Source organism: Lathyrus oleraceus, chromosome 2 (assembly GCF_024323335.1).
Source record: "Lathyrus oleraceus cultivar Zhongwan6 chromosome 2, CAAS_Psat_ZW6_1.0, whole genome shotgun sequence".
Lineage (NCBI taxonomy): Eukaryota > Viridiplantae > Streptophyta > Magnoliopsida > Fabales > Fabaceae > Lathyrus > Lathyrus oleraceus.
In genome coordinates, this window is record NC_066580.1 from 477,621,467 (window position 1) to 477,636,222 (window position 14,756).

Below are 14,756 nucleotides of genomic sequence, written 5' to 3' on the forward strand. Positions count from 1 at the left end.
CTTTGGGGATCATTCACTTATATTCATCGGCTCTCCACGTAGTTTGCTATTAAGATGGTGCTGACTTCTCGTATAAACTACTCGGGGTTATTATAAAACTAAAAGTTCGAGGAATCGGTATAATAGGTACTTATCCTGATCTAGCATGTTGAGGTTCTCAGAGCGTTGTTATGGTAATGATTTTTTTTTGTCTTGATTTCACTCAAGTTTTATAAAGTAAGCAACCTTTATACTTATTGGGTGTGTTAAAATTTTTTGTTATGGCTCAAGAAAATTGAGGGGAATAGATAATAGAAATTTTTTCACATTAGGGACTTAACTTAAAATAAATCTATATTATAAATTTTTTTTTTTTTTTCAGATAATAAGAAAGGGAAATAACAATGAAAGGGAAGGTAACATACTTGAAAAATGGAAATGGAAGTAACAAGTTTTCCCCCCCATACTTAAATTAAACATTGTCCCCAATGTTTTAAGGAAATGAAATACAATATGGAAAGGAAAAAGAAACTACAACTAAGGTTGTCTTCCGCCTCTGGTTCTTGGACCTGGTGATCTCTGACGTAAGTCTAAGTTGTCGAACCTGCTAAACAACTCAGTAAACCGCTGGTCGGTTATGGCATTCCTAGCATCCTGTTGTTGTTGCATTTGACGCATCATCTGCAGCATTTCGACATTCTGTGCCTGCATACCATCGATAGCATCCATAATGTCGTCGTTGGTTGCAGGCCTTCTTCGTCGACGACGTTGGGAGGATGGGCCGGTTGCATTACTGGAAGGGTTGAGCGGGACTGACTGTTGTGTAGGCGGATGATCACCTTGTTCCATTTCTTCAAACTCATCTGTTTGCGGGTTTGTTTGTGAAGGCTCGGTGGTTTCGGGAGCGTTTAGATCGTAGAGGTGGCGGTCGGGGTTTGTGACATCAGTGAGGGCAGTATTTGGTAGAACAACGCTTGGGACTGCCTGGTTGTTCACCATAAGATAATATCCTCCGCCTACTCTGTTCTTAATCAGGCGGCTGGATCGACAGTAGCTGATATCCATAGATAGGGGAGGTAGGGGTTCTAAAGTTTGGAGTTTATCCCCTAGGTTTAGGCCAAGTGCAATGGTGGTGATTAATCCACCAATGATAAAAGGTTGCCTGCCTCTAGCGCATAAGGTGCGGATATGATGAAAGAGAAAGGAGGCGGCGTTTACCTGAGTATCTGGTTCGAAGACGCACTGGAGGAAAAATAGTTCCTTTGAGTTGACCTTGCTGTTGTTTGGCCTTCCAAAAATTGTGTTTTGCAAAATGCGGATAAAGTACCGGATAGTGGGGTTATGTATATGGGAGAGAAGGAGCTCTTCCCAGTTGTAGGTATCTATACCGGAGATTTTCTTAAAAAGGCCAAAAACGCCAACTGTGTTCCAGTTTGAGGTTGGAGGGATTCTGGCGTGCAGCAGACCTTCTGTGGGAAATTGTAGCATGGTACTCAATTGGTTTTGGGTTAAGGAGTACTCGGTGTTGAACATCCGGAAGGTTGCGGTACCGGTTAGAAATTCGTCTTCACCGGCGGGAGTGGTGTAGTCGTATGAACTTAAGAATTCTAAGGTTAGGGATGGGTAGGTGGGTTGATTATGAGTGCAAAGGAAGGTTAAGTTGGCTTGACGGAGCATCCATTCGATACCTTGGAGTAGGCCTAATTGTTGTAAACAGGTTAAATCGGGGTACCTGGTGGAAGCGACGCCTCGCTGTTGGAAACGCTCGAATTGCTCCCTCTGATAATTGTCATCTACGGATCGGAAGATGATAGTTCCGAAATTCTGATTTCCCGCCATTGTGATGAATTTTGAAGGGGTGATTTGGAAAGAAAAAAAGAAATGTATTTGATAGGAGAGAATTGTTTTGTGGTGAATGAAGGAAGGTTTGGTGGGTATTTATAGGAGAAGAATTTGGGAGGTGGAAAGAAAAAGTGGTTGAAAAGTAATTAAGTGTGGTTAAATGAAAAATGAATGGGGAAGGTAAAAAGTTAAAGGTGTAACGTTCGTCTCCAACGGCTCCTTAACGTTCACTAGTCTGAGGAGTGTTACGCTCGTCACAGGGGTGTGACGCTCGTAACAGGCAATAGGCATGCCGTCCGTCACAAGATGTGTGACGCTCGTCACACATTCCTTTTTGGAAAGGCCTCAGTAGCGCTTCACAGAATTACGTTGGTTGGTGAATTTATTAGTTTTGTTTCGCTTATGATCAGTTTAGTCTGCAGTTTAATTTATTGTGCACGTTTAATCTGCTTTGTATAGTAATAATTCATAGGTAGCAACAGTAGAGCATAATAGCTATTGCATAATAAAATTAAATAAACAGCTTCAATAAAAATGATCATAATGTAATACAGGAAAGGAAAACAATGAAATGAAAGAAAAAAATAAATGTGAACATGAATTCAAATAACATTAATAAATAATCTAACTTAAAACTAAATAACTTAGAAAACTAACTAAACTCTATCCCTCTGTACGATCTCTGGCCGGAGGAGCAAAAGAGTTAACATGATGTAGCAACTCGTGAAACTGATTCGTCATACTGCTCATGTATCCTAGAACTTCGTCTCTCATGTTAGTAAATTCTCCTCTGAGGGCGCCTTGTTCTGACATCAAAGCTTCAATGGCGGTGTTATAATCAGTTCCGGGCATATGATGTCGGAGGTCAGGTATGGCTGATTCTTCGGTCGGAACAGGCTGAGGAGGAGGGTCAATATCATAATAGCCAGATGGTGTCTGAGGGTCAGATTCAGCATGAGGGATCTGGTCAACATAATTCTCATAGTCATTACAAATCTCATAATCCTGGATGGATTCAGTGGATCTAGCAGGAGTTGGGGTTTCATTCAGGTTATAGAGCCAGTTCCTTTGGTTATGAACACTAGTCCTAGGATCGGGCATGGTGAATAGGCAGAGAACCTGGTTATCAATAATAAGCTCAAACTCATCAGTCCCTAGGTTTGCTATAAACATAGTGTTGAAGAGGAAAGGTATACTCATAGTAGTAATGCCACCAAAAGGGCTAAGGTCAAGCATAGGCTGACGTAATCCAATAGCATTACCTATCATAGTTATCAAACCGCCTATTCTAATGGGTGCTCTCTCATCCTGGATAAGGTGGTCCAAATTAGCTAACATAAAAGTGGCACCGTTTACTGGACGGTTCTGGGAAGCACAAAATATGATGAAGAGTTCATCACGTGAAACTGAAGTACTATTTGGCTTCTTCCCAAATAAAGTGTGGGTCAGGATCTTATGGAAATAGCGAAAGGCCGGGTTGTGTATGTTTCCAGAGAGAAACTCATGTTCTTCGGGCTCATTATTTCCAGTCAGCCTACCCCAAAAGTGTTCAAGCTCTCTATATTCAAAAAGTTCTTCCTGGCTTACAGTGAATGTATCAAAGGAGGTAGGGAAACCCAAAAGGTTGGTGAAGTCTCTAATATTAAATTGGTACTCCATATTGAACATTCTGAACTGGATAAAACCTCTGCTAATTCCTTTTCCATGGCTGGGTAGATAGATTAATGAGCTAAGGAATTCTAGTGTGAGTCTTCGGTAGGTGGTGAAATGTCTCAGGATAGGGGAGGTCTCCCATCCTATCTGATTCAGCAAATACAGAACACTCTGTCTCAGTCCAAGGGCAGTCATAGCCCAATCATCAGCATATAAACTAGGTAGCATCTCTCTAGCGGCTAGTTCTTCAAACTTTTGTTTCTGAGCCATTCCTCTGAACTTGATACCCATACGATCAATATGTCCCATCTGGTTAGTGTTAGCTAGAGAAAAGAAAACATGAGTTTAAGTCAGGATTTGGCCAAATGCCGAAAGAAGAAAAAAATATTATTGTTATTTATATATATATATTTTTTTTCTTTTTTTTTTTGAATAAATCAAGAATGAATACTAAACAGAAATTAAAAGAATAATTAAGAAAGAAATAGGGAAATGATAATAATAGAATAATAAAATAACAAATTAATTGGTGGGTTGTCTCCCACTAAGCGCTTTGTTTAAATGTCGCAAGCTCGACAAAGAAACTGTTAAATATAATCTATAGGTCCTGGGGGCGTTTCGTCTAAGTGCAGGATTTGCGAATCCTCGTTGGTTTCCGCAAAGTGATAGTGTTTCAGACGTTGCCCGTTTACGGTGAACGGTTCTGTAGATTTTCCTTTTATTTCTACCGCTCCACTGGGAAAGACTTCAGTGATATGAAAAGGCCCTGACCATCTGGATCGTAGTTTTTCCGGGAATAACTTTAGTCTAGAGTTAAATAAAAGTACTGCGTCGCCTTGCTTGAAGATTTTCCTTGATATACACTTGTCATGCCATTGTTTTGTTCTTTCTTTATAGATTCTGGCATTTTCATAGGCGTCTCTTCTGAGTTCCTCTAATTCGTTTATGTCAAGGATTCTCTTTTCACCGGCGGCTTTATAATTCAAATTTAGATTTCTAATAGCCCAATAGGCTTTATGTTCTAATTCTACCGGGAGGTGACAGGATTTTCCATAAATGAGCTTAAATGGGGTCGTCCCTATGGGGGTTTTATAAGCAGTTCGGTATGCCCACAAAGCTTCTGGTAATTTCAATGACCAATCTTTCCTTGAAGTGGCGACCGTTTTTTCTAGTATTTGCTTGATTTCTCTGTTAGATACTTCCACTTGTCCACTGGTTTGAGGGTGGTAAGGTGTCGCTATCCTATGTCTTACTCCATATTTAAGTAGTAGTTTTTCGAGTACTTTGGATATAAAGTGCGATCCACCATCACTGACTACTATTCTTGGGATGCCAAATCTCGGAAATATTATATTCTTAAAGAGTCTAGTTACTACTCGGGTGTCGTTTGTTGGGGAAGCTATAGCTTCGATCCATTTTGATACGTAGTCGACTGCCACGAGTATGTATTTGTTACCGAAAGAGGATGGGAAAGGTCCCATGAAGTCTATCCCCCACACGTCAAAAATCTCTACTTCCAAAATACTTTTTTGCGGCATCTCGTCACGTCTAGATATGTTTCCCGTGCGTTGACATCTGTCACATTCCTTAATAGCCGCATGTACGTCCTTCCATATAGTTGGCCAATAAAAGCCAGCTTGTAGGATTTTAGAGCAGGTCTTGGCTGTACTTGTGTGTCCACCATAAGGAGCGGAGTGGCAGTGTTGGATTATATTTTCTACCTCTTCTTCGGGTATACATCGACGGAAAATACCATCGGGGCCTCTTTTGAAAAGTAAGGGATCATCCCAGTAATAGTGTTTTATGTCGTAGAAGAATCGTTTCTTCTGCTGGTAAGATAAAGTAGGTGGAACTATTCCGGCAGCTAAATAATTGACTAGATCAGCGTACCATGGTGTGACGGATATAGCTAAGGTGGTTTCTACTCGCATGTCGGAGTTGTTCTCTTCCAAAGTAGCTATAAGTTTGTCATACGAGAAATCATCATTAATTGATGTTCTCTCCGGTTCAAGGTCCTCAAGTCTAGAGAGATGGTCGGCTACTACGTTTTCAGTTCCTTTCTTGTCCTTGATTTCTAAGTCGAATTCTTGTAGCAACAAGATCCATCTTAGGAGTCTAGGTTTAGCGTCTTTTTTTGTTAAAAGGTACCTGATAGCAGCGTGATCGGTGTAAACTATTATTTTGGCTCCTACCAAGTAAGAACGAAATTTATCTAGCGCAAATACCACTGCTAGGAGTTCTTTCTCGGTAGTGGCGTAATTCATTTGCGCTTCATCCAGGGTTCTGCTTGCGTAATATATAACGTGAAGCTTTTTATCCTTTCTTTGTCCTAAAACAGCACCTACAGCATAATCACTGGCATCGCACATTATTTCGAATGGTTCATTCCAGTCTGGTGTCTGCATTATGGGTGCTGAGATCAATGCTTGTTTAAGAGTTTGAAATGCTTTTAAACAGTTATCGTCGAATATGAATTCGGCATCTTTCATCAATAGTCCGGTTAGAGGTTTAGTTATCTTAGAGAAGTCTTTGATGAATCGTCGGTAAAAACCGGCGTGTCCTAAAAAGCTTCGTACTTCCCTCACGGTTCTTGGGGGTTGAAGATTTTCGATTACCTCTATTTTGGCTTTATCTACTTCAATTCCTCTGTTCGAGATGATGTGTCCTAAAACAATTCCTTCTTGTACCATAAAGTGGCACTTTTCCCAGTTAAGTACTAAGTTTACTTTCACACATCGCTCAAGGACTCTTTCTAGGTTTTCAAGGCATTCTTCGAAACTTTGTCCGTATACAGAAAAGTCATCCATGAATACTTCCATGATGTTTTCGAGAAAGTCGGCGAAAATTGCCATCATGCATCTTTGAAAGGTTGCAGGGGCATTACACAGACCAAACGGCATTCGTCTATAAGCGAAGGTACCAAAAGGGCATGTGAACGTTGTCTTTTCTTGGTCATCCGGGTGAATTGGTATTTGAAAGAAGCCTGAATAACCGTCTAGATAACAGAAATGTGAATGTTTTGCTAATCGTTCTAACATTTGGTCAATGAATGGTAAAGGGAAATGATCTTTTCGGGTTGCTTTGTTTAGTTTCCTATAATCAATGCACATTCTCCATCCCGATTCGATTCGTTTAGTTATAGTTTCTCCTTTTTCGTTTTCAATAACGGTTATGCCTCCTTTCTTTGGTACAACGTGTACAGGGCTAACCCATTTGCTATCAGATATAGGATATATAATACCTGCTTCCAATAACTTGGTTATTTCTTTCTTTACTACCTCACTCAGGATCGGATTTAGTCTTCTCTGGTGTTCCCTAGAGGTTTTACAGTCTTCTTCTAACATGATGCGGTGCATACAAATAGAAGGGCTTATTCCTTTAAGATCGGTGATGTGGTATCCTAGTGCGGTAGGATATTTCCTTAAGATATGTAAGAGTTTTTCTGTTTCGAGTCTTCCTAGATCTGCATTAACTATCACAGGTCGTTCAAGTTCTAAGTCTAGGAATTCATATCTCAGATTTTTGGGAAGTGTTTTCAGGTCAGGGGTTGGTTTGTTAAGACATTGCGTAGGGTCCGGTGTTATTGCTAAACATTGGTTAGATTTTTCCTCTAAAAGATAGTCTGATGATTTGTCTTCTCCTAACTCTGCTTCTTTTATGCATTCATCGATGATATCCATGAAGTAACATGTATCTTCTATTGCAGGTGCTTTCAAGAATTGGGACAGAATGAATTCAATTTTTTCTTCACCTACTTCGAAGGTGAGTCGTCCTCGTTTTACGTCTATGATTGCACCGGCAGTTGCTAAGAACGGTCTTCCTAGTATAATAGGCGTAGTATCATCTTCTCTAATGTCCATAATTGTAAAGTCAGTGGGAATGTAAAACTGACCTATGCGTACGGGAACGTTTTCAAGGATTCCTACAGGATATTTGATGGAACGATCTGCTAGTTGCACAGACATTTTGGTTGGTCTTAATTCTCCCATTTCCAGTTTCTTACATATGGATAAAGGCATAACGCTAATTCCGGCTCCTAAATCGCATAAAGCTTTGTCGATGACAAATTTTCCTATGTGACAGGGTATAGAGAAACTACCCGGATCCTTGAGTTTAGGAGGCATGTTTTGGATTATAGCGCTACATTCGGCAGGGAGTGTAACAGTTTCGCTATCCTCAAGTTTCCTCTTATTAGAAAGGATTTCTTTTAAGAATTTAGCATATGAGGGCATCTGCGTAATAGCTTCGGTGAACGGAATTGTAACGTTTAATTGTTTAAGGAGGTCAACAAATTTTCTAAATTGGCCCGCATCTTTGGTTTTAACAAGCCTTTGAGGGTAAGGGATAGGTGGTTTGTAAGGTGGTGGAGGTACATAAGGTTCCTTCTTTTCTAGGGTTTCCTTATTACTCTCTTCCTTTTCCTTAGGTTCACTTTCCTCAGTTGATTTCTTAGGGTTTTGGTTTTCTATCCTTGGATCAGACGGTCCTTCCACTTCCGTTCCACTTCTTAATATAATTGCATGAGCTTGGCTTCTCGGATTAGGTTGGGGCTGTCCAGGGAATGTACCAGTTGGGGCAGCAGTAGGTGCTTGTTGTTGAGCTACTTGAGATATTTGTGTTTCCAGCATTTTGTTATGGGTAGCCAAGGCATCTACTTTGCTTGCTAGTTGTTTAAGTTGTTCGCCAGTGTGTATGTTCTGGTTTAAGAAATCTTTATTGGTTTGTTGTTGGGAAGCTATAAAGTTTTCCATCATGATTTCCAAGTTGGATTTTCTAGGGGTATTATTGTTAGGCATGGATGGATTTGGTTTCTGATATCCCGGAGGTATAGATGGGGCTTGATTTGGAGACTGTCCAGGTGCGTATAAAGCATTATTACTCTTATATGAAAAGTTTGGATGGTTCTTCCAATTTGGGTTATAGGTATTCGAATAGGGGCTTCCTTGAGCATAGTTCACTTGCTCTGCTTGGATTCCAGTCAAGAGTTGACAGTCCGTAGGAGTGTGGCCTTGGATTCCACAGACCTCGCAATTCTGAGTTATAGCAACCACGGCGGCTGGAGGTGATACGTTTAAACTTTCAATTTTCTGGACCAAAGCATCCACTTTTGCATTAACGTGGTCAAGGTTACTTATCTCGTACATGCCAGTTTTCGTTTGAGGTTTTTCCACCGTTGTTTGTTCGGTTCCCCACTGATAGTGGTTTTGGGCCATGCTCTCGATAAGCTGGTAGGCATCAGCATAAGGTTTGTTCATTAGTGCACCACCTGCAGCGGCGTCTATTGTTAACCTTGTGTTGTATAAGAGACCATTATAAAATGTGTGAATTACTAACCAGTCTTCCAAACCATGGTATGGGCAAAGTCTCATCATGTCTTTGTATCTTTCCCATGCTTCGAAAAGAGACTCGTTGTCTTTCTGTTTAAATCCGTTTATCTGGGCTCTTAACATAGCCGTTTTGCTTGGCGGAAAGTATCGGGCAAGAAAAACTTTCTTCAACTCGTTCCAGGTGGTGACTGAGTTGGAAGGGAGAGATTGAAGCCATCTTCTAGCGCTATCTCTTAATGAGAAAGGAAAAAGACGAAGTCGAATTGCCTCTGAAGTGACACCATTAGCTTTAACAGTATCGGCGTATTGGACAAATACGGATAAATGAAGGTTTGGATCTTCGGTAAGATTTCCAGAGAATTGGTTCTGTTGCACAGCCTGCAACAGCGAAGGTTTAAGTTCGAAGTTGTTTGCTTCGATTGCGGGCGGAGCAATACTTGAATGCGGCTCATCTTGCGATGGAGCGGCGTAATCTCTAAGAGCACGAGCTGGTTCTGCCATCTCGGTTAAAGAAGGAAGATCTTTGAGATCAGGAAAGTCTATAGGAGGGAGATTGTTTGCAGCACGATATTCCCGAATTCGTCGTAAGACTCGGAGATATAGCTCGATATCGTTGATTCGTAAATAGAGCGGTTCGCCTTGTGAGCGAGTGCGTGGCATACAAATCAACGAAAGAAAGAATAGAAGAAAGAGAAACCTTAGTCTCTACAGCGTAACGGAAGAGTTACGATATCGATTAAATAAAAGTCCCCGGCAACGGCGCCAAAAACTTGATCGCTCGACTGTGTGAGTCGAGAATGGGATACAAACTGCAAGTGCACAGTTCTATCGCGTAGTTTTAAAAGATATCGATCCCACAGGGACTTATGAATCGATATACCGTTATCTAAGGTTACTACGTAAAGCTAAGGTGAAAAATGTTTGATTGTTTGGGGAAAAAACTAAAAGCTAAACTAAGATCTAGATTAAATATTAATAAAACGGATATCGGTATGTAGTTCGTCAAAACTAGGGAATCAAGTCTTTGTCGGTTTCTTGGTTTTAAAATAAATCGTTTCAGTTAACTTTATTGGTTAAAGGTTTTATCTCAAACTCTCGCTCTGTTGAATAAACCATGATTTTATATTAATGTAGCTGTCACTTATAATTAAGTCAAAAACCATATTTTGAAAGCAATAAAGTTGCAGAAACTCTTTTTAAGAAAACACTGACCGTTTTAAACACCCTTATCTCAAACTCTCGCTCTGTTGACTTAGGTTATACAATTAAATCCAAATGCTTAACTCTCGTCCTCACATTCAATCTTTAAAAATACTTTTTGGAAAAGGTCAGAATTTAATTAACTCTAAAACTTGCTCTCGCCCTGATCTAGAATTAATGCCTAACTTACACTGTCCAGTTAAAACCTCAAACTCTCGCTCTATTGATTTTAACTTCTTTATGTCCTTTACTTTTGTAAAAAATCTTGTTATTAAACCTGTAAGTTGAGACCGTAAAAAGATTGATTTCAATTTTAAGTTTAAATAGACCGACTCAGTCTTGATCCCTTATTCTGCTTACTTTACATACCGATATCTAGGCGAATTAGCCAGACATGCTAAATAAACAAGAATACATATCATGCATAAACAGACTCATTCCAGGCAGATAATATAGATAAATAATGAAACAAAATATTAAATAATGATTAAAGAACCTGAATGCGTAATACAATAGTCTTGAACACTCCACCACAAGCCGGTAGGATTTGTTCTTCGATTCTTCAATTAAACAATAAATTAAGCCAAGGAAATAAAACTAGAATCTAACGTAAGGTTAGATCCGATAAAAAGTTGCACAATAGTTTCCGGTGTAGAAACTATTATGCTAAAAATATCTAAATGCTAAAAAGGGAAAGGTAAATTGCAAGGGAAAAAGAATGTAGAACTTGCAAAAGAAATAAAATAAACAATGTTAAGTGCTGGAAAAGAAAAATAAGCAAAAGGCGTAAAAAGAAAGAAAATTGGCAAAGCTTCGGCAATGTGAGCGTGGAAAAACCGAGGAACCCTTTTAGGTTTTTGAGATAGCTATTTATATTGGTGCTCGTAACTGCTTTCCGTTTCCCAAGTTCTTCAACGTGGCTAAATGCACGGCGTGGATATAGGACACAAACTCCTCAACGTCTCTTCTTCAAGTCTTCTGAGGGCGTTACTTGCGCCAAAAAAGTAGTGGAACGGTGTGACGCTCGTCACACCATGTGTGACGTCCGTCACAAGGTTGTTTTGCGTGACGCTCGTCACACACCCTGTGACGTCCGTCACAGGCACAACATTGGTGACTTGTGCGCTTTGGGCTGGGCTTTGGCATTTGGTTCCTTTTCTCTCCTTTTTGCACCTCCTTTTCTTCCATTTTCACTTGTTCTTCAAAATAGACTACCTGAGACAAATAGGAAGAAAATACCACGTAATATCTCATAAAATGCAGTAAACCGAAATAAATAGTCATAGAATTTAATGGAATTAAGTCCTAAAATATGATATAATTTCGTGTTATCAGTTAACTCCTACATGAGGCTCTACCAAGGTCCAAACCCGATTTGTGTACATGGAATCCATTTCAGATTTCATGGCTTCTAGCCACTTCTCAGACTTAGGACCAGTTATGGCCTCTTGGTAGGTCACAGACTCATCTTGATCCATGAGTAATACATCACCTTGATCAGTTATGAGATATCCATATCTCTCAGGTAGGTGACATATCCTACTTGACCTACGTTGGTCTTGTTCTACTTGAGCAGGCTGCTCTTCCACAACTACTTATGTTTCCTACTCTAATTCCTCCATAGGTGTGTCGATGCTTTGTGATTCTTGAATTTCTTCAAGCTCTACTTTTCTCCCACTTATTCCTTTTGAAATAAAATCCATTTCTAGGAAGACTCCAGTTCGAGCGACAAACACTTTTCCCTCAGAAGGATTGTAGAAGTAATATCCTCTTGTTTCTTTAGGATACCCCACAAATAAGCATTTGTCAGATTTGGGCTCAAGCTTAGTTGAAATTTATCGTTTCACATAAACTTCGCAACCCCAAATCTTCATATAAGATATATGTGGTTTCTTACCACTCCATATCTCATATGGTATCTTCTCAACCTTTTTGGATGGAACACGGTTAAGTGTGTAAGCTGATGTCAATAGTGCATGTCCCCAAAAGGAGTTTGGAAGATCGTCGTGACTCATCATGGATCAAACCATGTCTAACAAGGTTTGATTCTTCTCTCAGATACACTGTTCCATTGGGGTGTTCCAGGAGGAGTAAGTTGGGATAGAATCCCACACTCTTTTAGATGGTCATCAAACTCTAGGCTTAAATATTCACCACCTCGATCTGATCGAAGAGTTTTAATATTTTTACCTAGTTGGTTTTGTACTTCATTTTTGAATTCCTTGAACTTTTCAAAAGACTCTGATTTGTGTTTCATTAAATACACATAACCATATCTACTGAAATCTTCAGTAAATGTGATGAAGTTTTAAAAACCTCCTTTGGCTGGTATGTTCAGTGGTCCACATACATCAGTGTGTATGAGGGCCAAAAGATCATTAGCTCTTTCACCTTTTCCTGTGAATGGAGACTTTGTCATCTTTCCAGTTAAACAAAATCTGCATGTCTCATATGATTCATAATCAAAAGAGTCCAAGAGTCCATCTTTATGGAGTTTGGAAATGTGTTTCTCATTTATGTGGTCTAATCGACAATGCCAAAGGTAATTTAGATTTAACTCATTAGGTTTTATCCTTTTAGCATTAATGTTATAAATAGGCATTTCAAGATCAAGGACATATAGTTCATTGTTCATTTGTGCAGTAGCATAGAATATATCATTCAAATAAATGGAGCAACAATTATTCTTTATTATGAATAAAAAATCAAACTTGTCCAAACAAGAAACAAAAATAATATTCCTGCTAATTACAGGTACATAATAACAGTTCTTTAACTAAATTATTAAACCAATAGGTAAAGTCAATACATAAGTTCCTACGGATAAAGCAACAACCTTTGCTCCATTGCCAACTCGTAGGTCAACTTCACCTCTTGCCAAATCTCTACTCCTTTTTAGCCCCTGCACATTTGTAACAATGTGAGAACCACATCCAATATCTAACACCCATGATGCAGAAGTAGATAGATTAATTTCAATAACAAAAATTCCTAAAGTTGAAGTCTCCACCCCATTCTTCTTATCTTCCATGTACTTTGGGCAGTTTCTCTTCCAGTGTCTGGTCTTACCGCAATGGAAGCAGGTGTCATTCTTTGTTATGCCTCCACTAGGCTTAAAAGCAGGAACAGTGGGTTTGGGTTTGAGTTTGGTAACTTCCTTGCCTTTCCCTTTACCACCCTACTTGGTGGGCCTTTTGCTATGATTCTTTCCATTTCCAATCATCAGAATGGACTTTCCTTTTGACTTCAGATTCTTCTTATTAGTTCTTAACATGCCTAGCAGTTCAGGAATAGTTTTGTCCATATCATTCATGTTGAAATTAAGGATAAATTGACTGAAGCTCTCTGACAACGATTGCAAAATCAAATCAGTTGCAAGTTCCTTTCTGAGGGGAAAACCCAACCTCTCAAGGTTCTCCACATACCCAATCATCTTGAGCACATGGGGACCTACATGGGCTCCCTCAGCTAACTTTCCTTGAAAAAGGGCTTTTGAAACTTCAAATCTTTCATGCCTTGCCTTCTCTTGATAGATCATCTTCAAGTGTCTGATCATATCGAACGCTGTCATGTTCTCATGTTGCTTTTGCAACTCCGAGTTCATGGTAGCTAGCATGAGGCAATCGGCTTCATTGACATCATCGACATGCTTCTTATAAGCATCTCTTTCTGCCTTAGGTGTAAAACTAGGAGGTTCCTCTTTAGGAACAGGTTCCTCCAAGACATACAACTTTTTATCATGCTTGAGGAAAATCCTCAGATTTCGGCGTCAATCCAGAAAATTGTCCCAGTCAATTTTTCCTTATCAATGATTGATCGTAAAATGTTGTTAGAGGTGTTTGTTGTCATGGTAATCTACATGAAAAATATGAAAATATGAGTATTATTAAAATAACATATTTAATTAGGCCTGTACTTAAATATGCTCCCATTATTTTACTCAAAACAAATGACCCTTACCATTTGATTCGGAACATCCTATTGGAAGATTTTCTAGTGGGTCGAGATCCATATTTCACTTTGTTTTAAGTCCGAGTAAGCGGATTACACAAAACTAGGTTATTTAGGTAGGAACTCCTTCCAATTGTATCTAATACAACTCTCGAATATTTTAGTTGGATGAATAGCTCCTTATTCCAATCCATCATATGGATCATTTCCAACTCTTGCTTCTAAACGTATATAATCTTATTATAATTTGCTTAGTTAAGTTTGACCCATTGTTTTAGCACTTGGATATTACAATTATCCCATCGCACCTTACTAATATAGAACATGTACCTCATGTAGGCGAAACCTACATTATTCGATATTAGTCTTGATGAGTGCTAAAACTTGGAAAGCATAGACTTAATATTTAATTTAAGAGAATTTGCAATTATTGCGATCTCACCGGCTTATTTATCATATAAATCGTCTCTCACATGCATCAACATACATTCATATGCATCAACATACATACAAAATGAAATAGTTATGGCCCCTAGCGCAATGGTTCTCCCAAGCCAATGAGAGAACCTAAGCTAACCTAATAATGTATTCTTCTCTTTCTTCATAACATTAAATTACATAAAAGAAACTTGTTTTACATACGAGGGAGTTAGATGGGAAAAGAAGTTACATTAAGAGATTAAAAGAGAGGCAGGACACGTAGGTCGTATTTTAAAATTCCAAAAAACAAAATAAAGGAAAACTAAGGTCATAACTGATCACCACAAGACAATAATAATAAGCACATTATTATTATTAATTTAA

At 39.1% G+C, this 14,756-nt stretch overlaps 1 pseudogene; it reads left to right on the plus strand.

Moving 5' to 3' along the window:
- The first annotated feature begins 8,817 nt into the window (after nt 1-8,817).
- LOC127124626 (uncharacterized) lies at nt 8,818-8,917 on the plus strand (annotated as a pseudogene).
- Nucleotides 8,918-14,756: the final 5,839 nt, after the last annotated feature.